Below are 17,049 nucleotides of genomic sequence, written 5' to 3'. Positions count from 1 at the left end.
CGGATTTGGGGATAAGGAGCACGACAGGGCGATTGCGGTGCTTGCACGGATGGGTGACCTCTACGGCCTCTCGTCACCGATGACAGGGCTGAGCTCCCTTGCGTCCTCGTCGGAAGCAGGCGGCCGGCGTCCTCTTACGCATACTTGACCCCGCCCCCTCGGCCTCACGTCACCGGCGACAAGGCTAGCCGAGCTCCCTCACCTCCTCACCGAAGCCGACGACCAGCTGGTCGCCTCCTCGCCGAAGCCGATGATCGGCTGGGAGCTCCCTTGCCTCCTCGGCTCCTCCTGCACATCCTCGCCCCCGTCTCCTCGCGCCAGCGCGCCCCCTCCTCGACCTCGTCTCCTCGTGCCCGAGCTGAGATGTCGGTGGTGGGCGTGCGTGGTCTCTAGAGAGGATAGGAAGACCCTGACCGCGGGGAGGGGGGATTTTGTAAAAACGAAACGTTTTTCAACTATAAACAATGGACTGTGGGTTTATTCAGCCAAACGACAGGGACTTTTTTGTAAAAATGCCTCGGCGGAAATTCCGACAGAAGCGATAGCCGCTTTATTATTAAGTAAAGATTGGCCCACACTACATTCACAAAGCGTCTTGGGGCTCATGCTACAACTGGCTATTTTATTTTTTTGGAAAAGGAGGTTAAACCCTCGGCCTCTGCATCAATCGATGCATGCAGTCATCTTTATTAATTATTCCATAAAGGTCTAACAAGAGTATACATCAATCCACCCAAAGCCACTACTCACACCTACAAACTCGATAATGTGGAGTGCTCTCACTCCACATATCTAAGACTGGTGTTGTTTCCAATACATCCACATAACGTATCGGGAACAACAGCCGATGTAGCACACCTAAAACACACACCTCACACACACGTTTTACAAGCCGCCATCATCATTGAACCACTGACCCATCTTCAGAAAGAGATCCGCATCATCCTTGCCAGTCCAATCATCCGTCGACGCCACCACGGCACCCAACGGCGCCATCGCCCTGCGCTCATCCGTCCAGATACGAAGACTCCGGGAGATCTGTCGTGCGTAGCACGTGCCAACCAGGCATGACTCAGCGTAGCACGTGTCGGCCGGGCATGACTTGACAGCTCCACCGAAATTCCGTGCAAGACGAAGCCGCTCCACCTCTTGCCTCAGTCTGCCAGCGCTGCTCCACAAACGATGCTCCCAAGAGAGAAATGGCACCGCAGTACCGTCATCGTCCGATCTGGAAGACCAGATCCTAGGGTTTCCCCCAAAGCAGTGCCCATCACCAGCAACCGTTCAGGACCCGTACAGTGCCCACCACCACTCAGCCCTCAAGGCGACGCCTTCAGGAAGGTCACGACGTCAAGGACGCCGCCGCCGCCCACCGGAGTTAGAGTTTTCACCCGAGAGGCAAGGGAGGGGAGCAGAGGAGAAGATGTATACCGACGTCTCCAAAAAAAATAACGGCGCCCTTAAGCGTCGTCGTCGGCGCGGCCGTCCTGGACCAACCAAGGGGTTTCCCCCAATCCGGATCTCCTCCACCGGCTTCACCCGCAGGTAGGGCCCCGGCAACCACGCAGGCACCGCCAAGAATCCGTAGGAGAGAGGCCCATAGATCAGGACCTGGGGGGCGCAGGTGGCGGTGCGGGCAGCGGTCGACGAAGGGGAGCAACACACCTCCACAACGACGCTTCCAAGAAAGATAGCGGCACCCGCGGGCGTCGCCGTCGCGGCTTCGATGAAGACCGGAGGAAGGATTTCTCCCGGAGCTGCGGTGGACATCCACCGCCACCGACCGCTGAGCATGGCCGCCATGTACCATCACGACCCCCAGCCAGGGCCACTGCACCGCACATCCTGGAAATGCTCGTGCCCAGCCGACACGCCCAACTACAACTGGCTATTAACCAAGAACCCGCTTTTTTTTTCTCTCTTCCACCTAGGTAAGGATATAATATTCTAATTTTTATAGCCTGTTTATGTCTCTTATTGTACTTGCTGTTCCGTGCTTCTTAACGGTGATGTCTCCGCCGAGGCATGGGCAGCTATGGCAATTGCTTCTCACAAAGCATAGGAAATCACGAGAGTGCATCACTCAAGCTCGTTTAGCCCTAAGCAAAACCCGATCCTAGTTTTGCACCTGAACTGAAGAATCACATGCTGACCAATCAAGGCATGTCGACTGTGCATCGTTATTTTGCTCAATACCGTTGGCACATATGACCGCTTACAATCATTTTCAGAGCATCGTTGTCCATATTTGTGTCTGTAGCCTGAAACTCCTCACGTTCAACCGCGCAACAGGGAAGGACACTCAAGTGGATTCTTAGTCCACTTGCTAATGTTATTCTTATTCATTTGGTGTTTGATTTTAGGTTCCACGAGGTTAGATGAATTTCGACATGTGTCCTAACCTATTTGTTTTCAGTTTTATCATTCAGTTTCTCTATTTGTCCAATACATGACCCAAAAGGCCAAGGCACCACACAACATTTCTGTTTTATATGTATACTTCTAACAAGTTCAATAACTATGTCAGCTTATGCATCTTCCAAAACTTTGAAACATTAGGTCTCCACCCAGACACATCCATATTAGTTTCAATGAATAACTATACAAGAATGCTAACTTCCAATCGATTGGAAAGTCAGAGACAGATCCGCACGATTTGTATGTCGTCCATTCAGGATCGAACGATCGTCGTCCAAAGTGAACACCAGCTTTAGAGGGATAAAAAGAAAGGGGGCGGGAAAGGATGGAATTCGAACAACCGACTTCCTACATGTACACCACCAAACTAACCATCCCACCTAAACTTTGTTGTCAAAACATCTCACACTGAATTTAATGCATAGTGGCTCTTTGTTTAGAGATAAAAAATCTGAACGAGTTGCTAATTTTATGGCGCATTTGGTGGAAAGATGAAGATTTTCGAAGACGTTGACGTCCATGATAATTTACATACCCCGGGGCGGGTGAGTTGTTGATTATGTATCCCGGTAACTTTCATGTAAATACATGGTAATATACGCCCATCGTGGCTGATAACTCACGCGCAAATATCGTGATAACTTTTGACCCAAGAAAAAAGTTGTTGACAAACATACACTGATAACTTATATGAAAACATAACATGGTAATATACGCACAATAAATATGATAATTTACTTAGCTGAAGTGTGATAATTTTTTGACGAGAGGAAAAAGTTGTTGAACCGCCTTTCCATGGTGACTCATGTCTACTAGGATGGTAATCTATGCACATCAGCATTGATAACTTACTTAGCCGATACATGATAACTATTTTTTGACTTGCGAAGAGGGGGGTGTTAAAAAATCACATGGTAAATCACATGGCGGGCAAGGATGGGCTTCGAACAGCGAAAACCAGAAGAAATGATAAAGTTTGGCTTGGTAACTTTGGCATGACCAGCGTGATAGATATGTTATGAACAACATGATAACTATACTGGTAGAAAAAGATGTTGTAAACAAATATTTATGCTAGTAGTTTCCATATTATAGTTTTATAGCTAAAAAATATGTTAAAATTGAGAATTGAAACCATTTTTTGACCATCCGGGATGGAAAAGTTGTTAAAATATACCCCAGGTAACTTTTGTGTAAATAGGATGATAACTACGTACAATTAACCTGATAACTTACATATAAACGCATTGATAACTTTTCACTTTAGGCAAAAAGTTCTAGAAATATGCCCTGATAACCTAGTGCAAATAACATGGTAATATATGCATCGGTCACCGATAACTTACATACAACACATCCCGATAACTATAGAAAAAAACATACCCGAGTGTGAAGTTACCTGTTCGACACCTACTTGCACTCATGTGTCTCCAAAACCCCATGAAAATTGAAATTCCCATCCGTTATTGTTTATATCTATTCCAACACACAACATTGCTGTTTTATATATTTACTAATTTCAGTTTTCTTGTTTCATAATGTATACACAAATACATCGTTTCTAAAAGATATGAATATGTATCAACTGAGCCAGGGTAATGAGTTATCTTTTTTTTTTAGAAAAGGAGGTTAAACCTCCGGCCTCTTCATCAATCGATGCATGCAACCATCTTATTAATTATTCCACAAAGATCTAACAAGAATATACATCAATTCACCCAAACCATCACTCACACCTACAAACTAGATTATGTGGAGTGCTCTCACTCCACATATCTAAGATCGGTGTTGTTTCCAATCCATCCATATAGCGTACCGGGAACAACAGACGGTGCAGCACACCTAAAACGCACACCTCACGCACACGTTTTATCAGTCGCCATCATCCTCGAACCACTGATCCATCTTCAGGAAAGAGATCTGCATCATCCTTGCCAGTCCAATCATCCGTCGACGTCCAACGGTGGCACCGCCCTGCGCTCATCCGTCCAGATACGAAGACTTCGGGAGATCTATCATGCGTAGCACCTGCCAACTAATTCTCTTAAAAAGTTATCTTACATTCTTAAAAAGTTCATCCTCACTACAATCAATTCTCTCAACATGCAGCATTCCACCTCATCAAGTGTGCCATATCACCATCCACTAACAATATTTTTCGGCCATGTATCACATCCGACATCCACTATCTTTAATTCTTGTAGCATGCACTCTTCCACCTCACCAAGTCATGCATGTCTACCACATCATAATTAGCCACATAATTATACACATCATGCATCTTAGACAAACTCATGTCATTAACATGTAATCTTATTCACGTGGTATGAAAAATTGACTTTATTTTATGATAGATATTGATCGTTAGAATGAGTTAAAGAGTGTAAATAAGACAATACATGCATACAAATATTTGCTAGTCTGTTATCTATTCGTAAATACTACAACATTTTTTTCATGTGGTCATTCTGAAATACTCCCTTCGTAAAGAAATATAAGAGCGTTTAGATCACTAAAATGGTGATCTAAGCACTCTTATATTTGTTTATAGAAAGAGTACTTTGTAGCTCGTGTCACACCTATTTATACATGCACAGGTCAGTTGGACTGATGCCAAGTAGCAATTATAGCACCTACAACACAACACAGAAGCCAGATATCCATTGAATTTTCATCTCAATCACACCAGTTTAGCAATACATCACCAAAGCGGACCATAACCTGTACTAGTAAACAAAAAAAAAATTCTAAGTAAAACAAAATATAATTCCTCGAAAATAAAAGAAATCAAATGGACCAATTAACCATGAACCAAACAAAAATAAGGGCTCCATTAGGAGGATTAGTTCAGGTCTATGAGATTTGTGACCACTATGTGTCGCCCGTACCGATTTCTAATAGAGATCGCCTATGGGTGATGACTAGCTAGCTAGCCCATTTAGTGCAGCTGCTCATTGCCTCATGGCGGCCATTCTAAGTTTGCTCTCTCCGGTTTTCTTTGTTTTTGTTTTCCATTAGTTTTCTTTGGTTTTCCTTTTTTCCTTTTTTTTCTCTTTTTTCCTTCTTGCTGATTTTTCTTTCTCTGTACGCTATACTTTGGTTTTCTTTGTTTCTAGATTTGGTTTTCCTTGTTTTATTTTTGATTATTTGTTGGTTTTTATTGGCTTTTGTTTTATCAACACGTGCCTACTTTTTCTCATTACACAGTGTACATTTTTATAACGGGCGTGAAATATTTTCCTTATATACGTTGGATATTTTTAAAATACATGATGTACATTTTTTTAAACTTCATGTTTGAACACTTTTTACATTATATAAACATTTTTGAAAATTTCATGGATATTTTCTGGAACACGTGAATATTTAGTTAAAATGTCACTTATATTTTTCGAATGGAAATACATTTCTTTTTGAACCAATGCGAACATTTTCTAAAATATATATGACATTTTTAAATATCACAAACATTGTTGTAAGACATGGGAATATTCCATTAAATTTATATACATCTTTAATGGTACCCAAAATTTTATTAGATCGAACAAACATTTTGTGACATTGTTGATCCATTTTTCAGAAGAGCATTCAAATATAGTTTTGAAACACAGGAACAATTTTGCATTTTCAGGACCATTTTTTTGGAGTTGTCAACATTTTTAAAATGTGCGCCAACCATTTTTTATATTATGTCAACATTTTTGAAATATATGCATTAAAAAGGTAATAAAGAAATTCAAGTGATGTCGGTATGACGTTAGCATGACGACCAACATCCCTACTGGTTCGTCCCACCGCATGCTCCCCTTCAGGCGACATGAGCTACAAGTGAGACATAGCCACGCCCTACAAGATTGCTGTGTAAGAAATGCAACCCATTTAACTTTGAAAATGTGTCGCCTACTTACTAAGAGAACCGGCTCAAAATGCTCCGATCATACGTACTAGCCTGCTCACGGCATTCCCTCAAAACAAACAAAAGAACAAACAAACAACATTTGTGGGAACGGGGGCTTGGTTACCCTGGCCCCTCTCTCGAAGGGCCATAAGCCATTTTTTTATCCTCTATTTTGAAATAGCTATAATTCACTAACTAATTTTTCTTATCATAAAATAATGTTACATCATAGGTCATGCAGGAGTCATAAATTACTTTTTTAATTAATCTCTTCATACAAATACGACCTCATGCATTATTATTTTTCTAGGGAAATAAGTCATGTAAGAAAATTTTATATTTGTTTTTGCATTAGTTTTAGTCTTTTACCCCTTATCCATACATTTTTTAACAAGATTCCCGTCGCAACTTGCGGGGCATACTCTAATTAGATAAGAGCATATCTAGCAGACCCCTTATAAAGCCGACCTGCGAAAGCCGTTTGCAGGTCGCGAAAAAATGCTTTTGCGGGCCGGCGTGGGCGACGGTCGAGCAGACCCCGCAAAATGGACCCGTATAAAAGAAGATCCATTTTGCGGGGTCTGCTCGACCGTCGCCCACGCCGGCCCGCAAAATATGTTATTTGCATTACATTTTCAGGCATTTAGTTGCATTTGAAGAATACTCATCCGAGATGCTGCCGTGTGTTGGATGTGAGCCGCAACACTGTTTCTAGGCAGTCGTCGCACTGCATGAGCTGCATCGGTAAGCCGGCGAGCCGCTGCGCGACCACCGAGCCTAGGCGACGGCCGGAAGAGTCTTTGCCGGCAAACCAACGCCGACAACTAGAGGATGAACCAGTACCTGCATGCGGTGCTGGAGCTTTGCCGGGGCTGTGCAGGGTGCTCCCCGACCAATCCATGGCTGTGGCGCAACCGTCGGTGGCCGGAAAAGCCAAATCCGGCGATCGCGGCAAAACAGCCGCCGATCTGTAGCTTTCCGGTGAGCCGAGCCACGAGGACGTGGGAGAGGTCGATCTAGGCCCCCCCCCCCCCCCCCGCGCGCGCGTGATCCCGGCGCCTGGTGTGGCCGGAATCAAAGGCGGCGGCCGACGGTGGTGGGTGGAGGAAAATTGCGGGTGAAATGTCCCACCAACCAATCGCTTCTAGATATATACAAGGCACCGACGGGTCGGGGGAGGGGGGGGGGGAGAACCTTCATTTTCGCGGGTTGGGGTGGCCATTTTAGTGCGCCCCGCAAAAAAAATACGGGTCGGACGCGGTTACGGAGTCTTGTGTGGCAACGTTTCTCGCCCCAACCTGTATTTTGACGGTTATTTACGGGTTTGACCCTTTTATGAGGTCTGCTAGAGATGCTCTAAGAAGGAGAATATGAAAGGAAAGGCAGTCTAGCGTGGCAAAATCAACAAAATTAACCCCTAAACGAAACAAATTCATAAACTGGACTACGTTTAAAATAAATTCACTCAGCTGACCCTTTTGTGTGGCGCCCGACAGTCGGGCGTCACACTACACTATGTAACGCCTAGCATATGGGCGTTACACTTCCGGCCAACGTGGCACCCGGGGCCACACTCCTCATTGTGTGGCGCCTAAGAGTAAGGAGCCACACTATATTGTGTGGCGCCTGACTGTAAGGAGTCACACTATTTTATACTAAAACTGATGTAATTTTTAATCCGTACATCCGATGAAAACGTGCCTTATATGAATATTATGTAATTTTTCGTGTTCTACGCAATGGTGACATTTTCAGCTATATTAGGATAATTTTTTTAATGAAAAATATGTTATAAAAATACATCATAATATAACTAACCATATTTTTAAGACTTAAATTTGACATGATGATAGCCATTGACCTATAACTCTTATGTATTTGAATCCTACATGAGTTTTGCACTACATAATGTGTACGTTCAGTCATGCCTATGCTTTCCATGTTAGTCATCTTTAACATGTTCATGTCTTGCATCTAAGTGACTAACATGATATAAATAACATTTCATTACAGAAAGCTACATTTTATGAGGTCCATGGTAAATCTAGTGAAGAAAGACCCAGTATGTCTTGAGCAAGAAGAATCATGGAGCCCATCAATCCATCACATGCAGCATGTCTTGTGTTCTTGTTTGTCCCCTTACATATTGCAATATATAGGATAACATGTACCTTGCAAAATTCAAAAAAAGCTTCTCCGAGTAAAAAGGGTCAGCTGAGTGAATTTATTTTAAACGCAGTCTAGTTTGTGAATTTGTTTTGTTTAGAGGTCAATTTTGTCGATTTTGCCGTCTAGCGTTCCAGAGCTGTCTGTCGTTGAAATATAAACTTTGATGAAACAAAAATAGAAGGCCCAACCTAAGCCAACACGAAGACTAAAAAGTGAGAAGAAACTAAAAGAGATCTCTGACACAGCCATCAGCCCTCCAAGCCTTAATATCTTCTCTGATTAGCTAATATCTTCTCTGATTAGGTCCAACACCCTGACAATGTTACAATGCCCCCTCTAATCCCTATTTCCACATGTATGACCAGCTCTATCTTGCCGCCGCATCGCCACACTCAACCATCAGCACGCTTGGCGCCCCAAGTTGGAATCAGCACTCCTTGCGAGTTGCGAGTAACATCATCTGCCTTTGAGAATCGCCTTTCTCGGTTATGGCGTGCCTCTCGCCGTTATTGTGTCCCTGTGCATGTCAAGCTATCGCTCTGGGTTTACGCTTTGGCTGCAAACTTGGATTTAAGTTGTTTTGTCGCAAAAATTGAGTAATCACAAGTCATGGGTTAAAACTTGATCTGCACATTTTGAATATTTGGAGTTCAAAAAGAAAAGGAGGAAAAACACATAGAAGGAGTGCTAACTGCTAAGGTAGTGCCGCTTGGCATAATACCAAAATGTTGTAATGCAGTTCATCTAAAAAAACTTGTTCTGATGCAGTAGCATTTCCAGGGCCTCAGTTAATTGTCACCAGGACAAATTATAAGTCGATCACCTGACACTTGAGACAGGAGTAGCTAGACACATTTGACCCAAATCCAGTTGTTGAACCAGCCATATGTACTTTATATATGCAATGAAATCTATCTTGATTTTCCAAGCACAAGCCTACAAAATGAGGATGACCAAACCTTAACTGGAAAGGTATAGAAACGGTCCGGCCGTCTGCAGGCCGGAGCTAACCAACAAACAACTTGACCAGAAAAACAAGTGTCCCGGCCGGCAGGATGATGGAAAGAAACACTTAACAAAGGCATCACACACATCACCACACAGTAATGTGTAGTAAGTTAGTGGCATACATTTGCATTTCTCCATCGTGCTTGACCTTGGCTACCTTTGCGTCTCTGATCTTCCCAAGACTAGTACTCGAGCTGCATTCCAAGGCATAAACCCTAGTTTTCTCCAGCCAACAAGAGCATAGGATAGCCCGATCGGTTGAGTTCAGCCATGGAGCTGGGTGATGATGGCAGGAAGGAGGAGGTTGGAAGAAGGGCTATGCGTAGGGGCGGCGACGGCGACGACGACAGGCAGCACCCCTGCGACGGCGACGACGAGGGGACGAGGCAGCCGTACAAGTGCGCGTTCTGCAGGAGGGGGTTCCCGACGGCGCAGGCCCTCGGCGGGCACATGAACGTGCACCGGAAGGACCGGCCGGCCACTAAGGCGGAGCCAAGGGGCGCGGGCGTCTGCAGTCAGGAGTCGCCGGCGGTCATCGACGCGCTCCTGGCGTATGGAGTGCTGGTTCATCCGGAGGCGAGCGGCGCCGCTGGAGGGAGCTCGAGGATCCGTGCCCAGCGGCCGCCGCGGGAGCTCCGGCTGTTCGGCCATGTCAACGACGCCGGTCGTGGCAAAGAAGATAAAGACGGCCGCGAAGCCAGAGATCGAGGAGGATGCTACGATGCGAGGGACGGCGACGATCACGGCGGACAAGAGGAGGGGGAGGAAGAGGTGGAGGAGTTGGATTTGGAGCTGAGACTCGGTGCAGCTGGTCAGTGATCCGATCGACTTGCTTCCATGCATCATCTTACTCCACCATTTTTTTGCTCGGAAATATGCATGGTATCGAGCCCGATCGAGTTCTCAGTTTTGGGTTTGGGAATTTCAGCGCTGAACAAGTTCTTCTGTTCATAATCAAAGCGAATTGTGAGGATGGGTGATGAACATATATATATAAATGACTGCTCAACATTGTGAGGGTTTTGCTTATGATCGATGTTTTTTCATTCATCAAAATGATATGCTTTGCACCAGTAGTGATTAGATCTATATGAATGCACACACTATTGTGCATTGAACTAAAAACTGATTATGTTTCACATACGAGGATTTGAAATCCGGTTCTCAAAAAGATTACTATAGTATGACAAGTGACTAGCTATTCTCATGCTGACAAATGTCCGACTTTACTAGCTACCTTGGATTTGGGATTTTATTTGGGACCTATACATGTCGGAGGACCAATATGATACTAATTCTGATACAAATGTCCGGTTTAAATATTTATGGTCTGATACTAATTCTCTGAAAGAGTTGTTGAACCAACTTCTTTGTATTCAAAAAAATTATGCACTATAATGCCATGAATGATGATCTACAAATAAACATTTTATTCATTAGTACAATGCATTAATTATGTTTTGATGGATGCTGGCAATTTGGGGCGCGTTGGGCTGAAGCACAAGGAAGGATGGTTTACGGCATTCTAGAATTTTAGGGTTGTGAGTTTCCCCTTCCGCAAGGCTAGGGTTTCATCTCCTCTCTGGCGACTCCGTCGCCTGAGAGTCTTCTCGTCCCGATCGACCCCCCGCCCCTCGTGTGGAACCTCGATCGGCTGTCCCCCGATTCACCCTCCTCCTTGGAAGCGATGGACCCCCTTGCGGATGCCCTGTCGGGCACCGGTGCTGGCGGCGGCTCCATGGGAACGCCGGATCTCGGCGACTTCATGGAGGAACTAAACCTCGAGGATGAAGTCTTTGACGATCTAGTGATAGATGAGGCTGATCCGGAGATCAATGAAAGCGTGAGATGGCTTGCGCTCGCTAGGGTTCACACCGACAAATCGTTCAGCCAGACGGCCTTCTACAAGGATATGCGTGCGGCCTGGAACCTTGCTCAGCCGGTGAAGTTTTGTCCGGTTGGTCCAAAGCTTTATTGTTGTGCAGGCATCATGTTTGGGAGATTGGGAACATATGATGGATCAAGGGCCCTGGCTCTTTAGGAACTTGATTGTGTTGATGGTTTCACAAGGGCTGAGGAGGTGCCAATGGTGTTCATGCCAATTTGGTTGCAGATCCACAAGATACCAGAGGGGTTCTACAAGAAGAACATCGTGGAGAATCTGCTCAGGAACTCGGGGGAGATTTTGGAGATGAGGCTAAACGGTAACACCCGTGGGGATTACATTAGGGTTAGGGTTCGGCATGTTGTTCGCTGCCCTCTAACCAAGTTTGTCAGTATCCTGATGGGGAAAGAACGCCAACTTTACCTGGTGCGATACGAAAAACTGGCGCGTTTGTGCAACGTATGTGGGCTGATTGGCCATGATTGTAAGGAGTGTGGATCAGGGGTGCATGAGGAGAAGGACAGGAAATATGGCATTTGGCTCTATGCACATGGGCTGAATAAACCCCCGTCCAATGAAAGTTTTGGCAGGGAAAGAAGTCAGAAGCAACCTGCACCTCAACCACAACAGAAGAAATCATCGGGGAAAGCTGCGATGGACCCGGAGATCTTGGATACGGCCTCAAGCCCGTCCAAAGAAGGACACACAAACATGCAAGTGGATCCCGCTGCTCGTAAAAGGCTTGCTATGGAGGATGTGGTGTGTTGGCGCTTACTGAGGAGAAGGGGGAGGATGATGAACCGACCTCACCTACTAGCAGTAGTAACAGCAAGAGAGACCGTGTTGAGTCAAGTGGTGTATCAGGTGAGATATCGGCGGCCTCCCACGAGGAGGACCGCCGGGAGCCATGAATCTCTTAGTATGTAACTGTCGAGGGGGGGGGGGGGGTAACTGCCGGACAGTTTGTGAGGTGTTGGCCCTCTCTAAGGCCAATTCCCTGGGGCTTGTTTTTCTGTCAAAAACAAGACAAGCCTGTACAAAGATGGAGAAACTAAAATGGAGGTCACATATGAAGGGTTTTGCGGGTGTATCAAGTGATGGGCTCAGTGGAGGGCTTGCGCTCTATTGGGATGAGAAGTTGCAAGTGATAGTGTTGGATTCCTGTGCACGGTACATAGACGTGTGGATTGAAGATCGGTCAATCGACAAGAGATGGAGAACGACGTTTGACTACGGCGAACCGCGTGCGGAGAACCGTCATCACATATGGAGCGCACTATCCCAGCTCCGCGCGGTCTCCTTGGAGCCGTGGTTAGTGTGTGGTGATTTTAACGAGGCGATGTGGCAGCACGAGCATCTATCTCGAACCCAGCGATCTGAGAATCAAATGATGATGTTCCGTGATTGCTTGATGCCATGTGAGCTGTGGGACCTCGGCTTTTCGGGGTTTCCTTTCACATACGACAATGGGCAAACATGTGAAAGGAACGTTCGACTCCGCCTCGATAGAGCGTGTGCGGATGATAATTGGAGGGAACTCTTCCCTGCCACGCAAGTCTCTCATCTAGCCTCATCGTGCTCTGATCATAGCCCGATCTTGATTCAGCTGAATCTTGTGGATCCGAAGAGGAATAGGACTTCACCCAGATATGAAATTATGTGGAAACTTCACCCGGCGCTGTCAAAAGTAGTGGCTAGAAGATGGGAGAAGAGTAAGCCTGCCGGCAACCTTGCGGCTGTGCGGGACGCCTTGCATGAAATGATGATTGGCCTTTGGGCATGGAGTAAAAAGAATTTTGGACATGTCGCTACAGAGCTTGAGAAGTTGCGGGCTGAGTTAGCTGATCTACAACTAAGAGATGCCGATAGGGCGTTGATCCGTCAGAAGATGAGCCAGCTTGATGAACTATTGTATCGAGAAGAGATGATGTGGTTGTAGAGGTCGCGCATTACGTGGCTGAAAGAAGGAGAGCGGAACACGGCTTACTTGCATAGGCGGGCAGTGTGGCGTGCGCGCAAGAATCATATCCAAAAGTTACGCCGCTCCGATTGGTCGTAGTGCTCCTCTCCGACGGACATGGAACTCATGGCAATGTCCTACTTCAAGGAGGTATATACTAAAGACCCAACACTAACACCGGATGTTGTGCTTGATGGTATTGTGCCAAAATTTACTGAACAAATGAACGCCACCTTAAGCGCCCCTTTTTCGAAGGAGGAAGTGTACAACGCGTTGTTTCAGATTGGGCCGCTGAAAGCCCCTAGAACAGATGGGTTTCCGGCAAGGTTCTACCAACGGAACTGGTCAGCCCTAAAGTCAGAAATAACTGCAACAGTGTTTGAGTTTTTTGGTCTCTGGAGCTATGCCGGAAGGGGTGAATGATAGAACGATTGTACTCATCCCGAAAGTTCCCCACCCCAAGGAACTCAAGGATTTCAGGCCGATCAGCTTATGCAATGTTATCTACAAAATTGTGTCTAAATGCTTGGTAAATCGTCTCCGTCCCTTGCTTTCAGATTTGATATCTGAGAACCAAAGCGCTTTTATCCCGAGCCAACTCATTTCTGATAATGCCATCATTGCTTTTGAGTGCATTCACCACATTCAATCCCTGAAGAGCAATAGTAATTCAGCCCGAGCATACAAGTTGGACCTCTCGAAGGTGTATGATCGGGTCGATTGGGATTTCTTGGAGAAGGCCCTTAGCAAATGGGGGTTCTCAAATTGGTGGATTGCATGGATCATGACGTGTGTTAAATCAGTCCGATATTCAGTCAAATTTAATAGGAAGCTACTGGATGTTTTTTTCACCTTCGAGAGGCCTTCGACAAGGTTACCCATCGTCTCCGTTCCTTTTTCTATTTGTGGCTAACGCTTTATCTGCTATTCTATCTAAATTAGTTACCGAGGGGAGCTTGAACGGGGTGACCATATGCCGTGGTGCACCGGAGATATCTCACTTCTTGTTTGCGGATGATACCATGCTGTTTTTTGAGGCTTCTGGCCAGCAAGCGGATGTTGTTAAAGGCTTGTTGAACACTTACTCCTCGACGGTCAACTCATAAACCCCGAGAAGTGTTCCATCCTTTTGTCTGAAAATTGCGGTGGGTCAGTGGCGGAGGAGATCATGACTATATTGGAGGTAACGCAACAAGTTTTCGAACCGAAATACCTTGGTCTCCCGGTTCGTGAAGGAAGAGTCCACAAAGGGCAATTCGAAACCCTACAAGATAGGATGAGGAAAAGACTAATCAATTGGAGTGAACAATATGTGTCGGCTGGAAATAAAGAAATTCTCATCAAGGATGTGGCGCAAGCAATACACACATACGTTATGAGTGTGTTCCGACTACCTGCTTTAGTTTGTGATGATCTAACCAAGATGATGCATCAGTACTGGTGGGGGGTTGAAAATGGCATGGCTTAGCTGGGAAAAGATGATGCTACCAAAGGCTATGGGGGGCATGGGCTTCCGCGACATGAGGGCCTTTAATCAGGCTTTGTTGGCCAAGCAAGCCTGGTGCCTCCTGGATTGCCATGAGAGCTTATGTGCGCGATTGTTGAAAGCTAAGTACTACCCGAGGGGGACTTGTTAGATATTGTCTTCTCATCAAGCTCCTCAGCGGTGTGGAAAGGTATTGTTTACGGGCTCGAGTTGGTGAAGAAAGGCATCATTTGGCGTGTTGGCAATGGCACACTGATAAAGACCTGGAGGGATGCTTGGATCCCGAGAGGACACAATTTCAGACCAGTCACTCCTAAGGGGAACTGTCGCTTCAATTGGGTGGCTGACTTCTTGAATGAGCATGGTGCATGGAATGTTGATCGGCTAAGGGAGCATTTTTGGGACTTGGATGTAAGGGAGATCCTGAAGATTCGCACATCTCCGACGAATGGACAGGACTTTGTCGCTTGGTTTCCAGAGCGGAATGGACAATTTACTGTCCGGAGCGCGTATCACCTTGCCACAGAAGTCCAATATTCGCTGCAGCTGTGCTCCTCTAGTAGCAATCCTTCAGGCCAGAGACCCATATGGCAGCAGATCTGGAGTTCACAAGTTCCCTTGAAGATGAAGATCATGGCGTGGAAGGCAGTCTCGGGTGCTCTGGCTACAAATGAATGCAAGAAGTATCGACATATCTCAACCCGAGATGGATGTCAGGTGTGCGACCGAGAGAAGGAGACTAGCTTCCATGCTCTTGTGTCCTGCGAGCATGCGAGGGGAGTCTGGACTCAGTTGAGATCAGTGTGGAGGCTCCCTAACCACAATAGTCTTCACGATACAGGGAAGGATTGGCTCCTCAATGTTCTTGCCAATTGTGATGATCACACGCGGGACTGCACGCTCATGCTGATATGGAGGATCTGGTCATTGCGCTCGGACCTAATACATGGGAAGGAGGTACCCCCGGTGACGGCTACGTCCGACTTTCTACAAAGCTATATGAATTCTCTACACTTGTGTAAAAGCTTCTCTACGGAAGAAATACTCAAAGGAAAGATGCCAATGGTGCAGGAAGCAATTGTGGAGATCCCTAGCCCTAGCACCCCTCTTCCATGGTCGCGGCCGCCGACGGACTGTGCTGCTCTTTCGGTGGATGGAGCTTTCATGCAAGAGGACTGGTCTGCCGCGGCAGGTATAATACTACGGCGCCATGATGGAAGTGTGATCTTCGTGGCTTACAGGTGCATTTTCAATTGTAATGATGCATTGGAAGTAGAACTACATGCCATTATGCAGGGTATGGCCTTAGCCTTGCAGCATTGTCCCCTGCCAATTGCCGTTCAATCAGACTCATCTGTGGCACTGGTGGCAATTACCGGGGAAAGCTTATCCAGATCAGCCTATGGACACTTGGTAGCGGAGATTCGGCATCATATGGAGGCTCGAGAGTTTGTTCCTTCTAAAATCAAGCGTGAGCAAAATAGGGTAGCACATCGGTTGGCATTGTATAGTCGTACAGAGTTTACTACTGTTGTATGGCTTGGGAGGAGCCCCCCTTGTATTGAGGAGTTGGTGCCTCTTGATTGTAACCCTATACATATGGAATAAAACTCTCATTATGTCGCAAAAAAAAGAATTTTAGGGTTATGATGAGCCAATTTGAATGTCTGGTTAAGTGAGTGGATGAAACAATCTGTTGTTTGGTTGAAGAAATGAGGGTCAAGTTGGATAAACATAACTTTTGTTTGGTTGGAGGACTGTGTTGACGTATAAATGCACAGTCCACCTTTCCGATTAGTGAGCTTTTGGGTGAACTGGCCATGATACCAAGCCAAGAAGTCTTGGGTTCAAGACCCGACTAATGTAATTTAAAAACAAAATTACAACCCATTTTTGGTCCACGTTTAGGTCCCGAGAGCCACACGTGACGGGGATGTTGACGTATAAATGAATAGTCCACCTTTCCCTGTCAGTTTGAGATTTTACATGAGTTCATTGGTGCGTGCAATTCTACATAATGAAATACATAATGAGTTACGACGAGATGTTTAAGATGCATGATGAACTTACCTTGTGCCATTAGCATCCGCATAAGAAAAATATAATTGAACTAGCAGATTTTAATTTCAATTTAGGATATTTTTATGTGTAACAAATATTGTAGCGTGTCATAATAAAAACTAAGTTATACATTAGTCAAATGTCCTATCTAATGAAAACCTAAA

This window comes from Hordeum vulgare, chromosome 6H, assembly GCF_904849725.1.
Source record: "Hordeum vulgare subsp. vulgare chromosome 6H, MorexV3_pseudomolecules_assembly, whole genome shotgun sequence".
NCBI lineage: Eukaryota > Viridiplantae > Streptophyta > Magnoliopsida > Poales > Poaceae > Hordeum > Hordeum vulgare.
This window is presented reverse-complemented; position numbering follows the sequence as displayed.